General features: G+C 44.7%; 1 non-coding gene across 1 annotated transcript; it reads left to right on the plus strand.

The window, feature by feature from the left end:
* The first annotated feature begins 2,385 nt into the window (after positions 1 to 2,385).
* trnak-cuu lies at positions 2,386 to 2,458 on the plus strand. The gene has a single exon. It is a non-coding gene; the product is annotated as a tRNA-Lys (tRNA).
* Positions 2,459 to 3,075: the final 617 nt, after the last annotated feature.

The raw sequence follows: 3,075 nt of genomic DNA on the forward strand, positions 1-3,075 counted from the left end.
TAATCATCTAGAAAGGAATAATTTGATTAGGGATAGTCAACACGGTTTTGTGAAGGGTAGGTCGTGCCTCACAAACCTTATTGAGTTCTTCGAGAAGGTGACCAAACAGGTGGATGAGGGTAAAGCGGTTGATGTGGTGTATTTGGATTTCAGTAAAGCGTTTGATAAAGTTCCCCATGGTAGGCTATTGCAGAAAATACGGAGGCATGGGATTGAGGGTGATTTAGCGGTTTGGATCAGAAATTGGCCAGCTGTAAGAAGACAGAGGGTGGTGGTTGATGGGAAATGTTCATCCTGGAGTTCAGTTACTAGTGGTGTACCACAAAGATCTGTTTTGGGGCCACTGCTCTTTGTCATTTTTATAAATGACCTGGATGAGGGCGTAGAAGGATGGGTTAGTAAATTTGCGGATGACACCAAAGTTGGTGGAGTTGTGGATAGTGCAGAAGGATGTTGCAGGTTACAGAGGGACATAGATAAGCTGCAGAGCTGGGCTGAGAGGTGGCAAATGGAGTTTAATGTGGAAAAGTGTGAAGTGATGCACTTTGGAAGGAGTAACAGGAATACAGAGTACTGGGCTAATGGTAAGATTTTTGGTATTGTGGATGAGCAGAAAGGTCTCGGTGTCCATGTGCATAGATCACTGAAAGTTGCCACCAGGTTGATAGCGTTGTTAAGAAGGCATACAGTATGTTAGGTTTTATTGGTAGAGGGATTGAGTTTCGGAGCCATGAGGTCATGTTGCAGCTGTACAAAACTCTGGTGCGGCCGCACTTGGAGTATTGCGTACAGTTCTGGTCACCGCATTATAGGAAGGATGTGGAAACATAGGAAAGGGTGAAGAGGAGATTTACCAGGATGTTGCCTGGTATAGAGGGAAGGTCTTATGAGGAAAGGCTGAGGGTCTTGAGGCTGTTTTCGTTAGAGAGAAGAAGGTTAAGAGGTGACTTGATAGAGACATACAAGATGATCAGAGGATTAGATAGGGTGGACAGTGGGAGTCTTTTTCCTCGGATGGTGATGGCTAGCACGAGTGGACATAGCTTTAAATTGAGGGGTGATAGATATAGGACAGATGTCAGAGGTAGGTTCTTTACTCAGAGAGTAGTAAGGGCATGGAATGCCCTGCCTGCAAATATAGTAGACTCGCACACTTTAATGGCATTTAAATGGTCATTGGATAAACATATGGATGATAATGGAATAGTTTAGGTTAGATGGGCTTCAGATTGGTTTCACAGGTCGGCGCAACATCGAGGGCCGAAGGGCCCGTACTGCGCTGTAATGTTCTATGTTCTATGTTCTATGTTCTTGTGTTTTCCTGCTCATCGACGTTTCCGGTGACACAGAAGATTGTCAATCGGGATTGTACCTTCAGGAGATAGCTTCGAAACTTTGTCAGCTCCACAGTTATCCAGTCAGACCCCGGACATACAGGTTTTAATACAGTTATTATCAAAATGTACCTTCATTTAATTCATAGAAATCTATGAAGAGATTGGAATCAAATAAACCCATGAATGATTTTCTCTTTCCCTGCTCCACGCGGAGTGAGACAGGAACAAGCAGCAGGATTTGACCCCGCACTCTCCAATCCTCCGCTGCCAGCAGAAAGCGGCCACTGCAGATTCAATCAGCCGTTTCGTGTCCAACCCTGGGAGGCAAGATCCTCCAACTGGGGCCAAACCTGTCAATGCACCAAGCACAGGCTCAGGAAAACACAGGGAGATTCCATCCCGCTCCGTAAACTTCAGAGCAACGTTGACATAATCTCCAAGTGAGTGGAGCTTACTCTGTGCCTCACTTGGGAAACCTCATTTGACACAACGAGTGGAAACCTATTCCTCCTGAACAGTTGTTCCCGTGCGGAAAAGGGCGAAAATCATTTTACATTTCACAACGGCTGCAGCAAATTCTTCTTAACCTTCGAATCTTTTTAGCCGAACTGTGAAAATCCAGTCCCCAGATGCGAAGCTGCAGAATTTGCTGATGTACCGAACAAACAAAGTGCTGAATGTATTGAGTGAGACTGGGCAGACAGACACGCATTTCACACAGTCTGTAACAGAAATGACTGGGTTTATTGAAGCAGATTCACCGTCTCTCAAAGTGACTGACAGTCGCATGGGCAACTCAAGGATGAGGGCACCGACATTAAAATATGAATTTTGAATTTTAAATCCCGGAACAAGCGCTGAAAATGGATTATAATGGTCTGAAGGAGTAACAGCTGAGAAGTGGAAGATGTAGCTGATGTTATTTGTGATTGAGTGGAATGAAATGGAACCTTGTGCTTTTCCAGGTGGATCATCTTTGTCACATTGAAACGAGGTTGCAAGGGATTTGGCTCAGTGTGAAATGGGAAAAGAAGTACCTACCAATCGAGCCCGGCTAGCTCAGTCGGTAGAGCATGAGACTCTTAATATCAGGGTCGTGGGTTCGAGCCCCACGCTGGGCGTCCTTGCATCTTGCAACTTTACTTTCTGAGGTGAAGGCCAGCTGTTCAGTTCTCCAGCATCATGAGTAAAGCCAGCAGGTTTTTTTGTGCCAAAAACGTGGTTTCTCTTTTGCTGCTTTAATTAAGATACTGGTTTCCTGTTTCAGAGTGCAAGTTGTTTCCACTTCACTGGAAGTCCCAGAGATCAGCTTGTCGGTGCAGCCGCTTGTATAATAAATGACAAGACTTTTAAAGGGGCAAACCCAACTCCAATCCTGCACCAACAAGACTGTTCAGAGTCACAGAATGAGAATGGTCACTTCCTGGGCGGCTCCATGTCAAATGGAGCTGAACCAGAATTACCTAATTCTGAGGATACCACGGAAAGCATCAATGAAGTCTCCCTGAACATTACCCAATTCACAAGGAAAATTATCTTCTTTTGTGACCGTGTGGGTTTATTCAACAAAATCTTCATTCTCGGTAACAGAGGAGAAAAATTGTGAGTTTTCAGTGTGTGACAGAAGTGATGTGGGTGAACCCGGAAATATGGTGCAGTCATGTGTTCTTTATCGAAGCATAATATACTTCCGCACAGGCACATTATACTTGTTGCTCAACCGAATCTCACAAGATGC

Source organism: Rhincodon typus, unplaced genomic scaffold, assembly GCF_021869965.1.
Source record: "Rhincodon typus isolate 14 unplaced genomic scaffold, sRhiTyp1.1 hic_rhity00000063, whole genome shotgun sequence".
In the NCBI taxonomy this organism is placed as follows: domain Eukaryota; kingdom Metazoa; phylum Chordata; class Chondrichthyes; order Orectolobiformes; family Rhincodontidae; genus Rhincodon; species Rhincodon typus.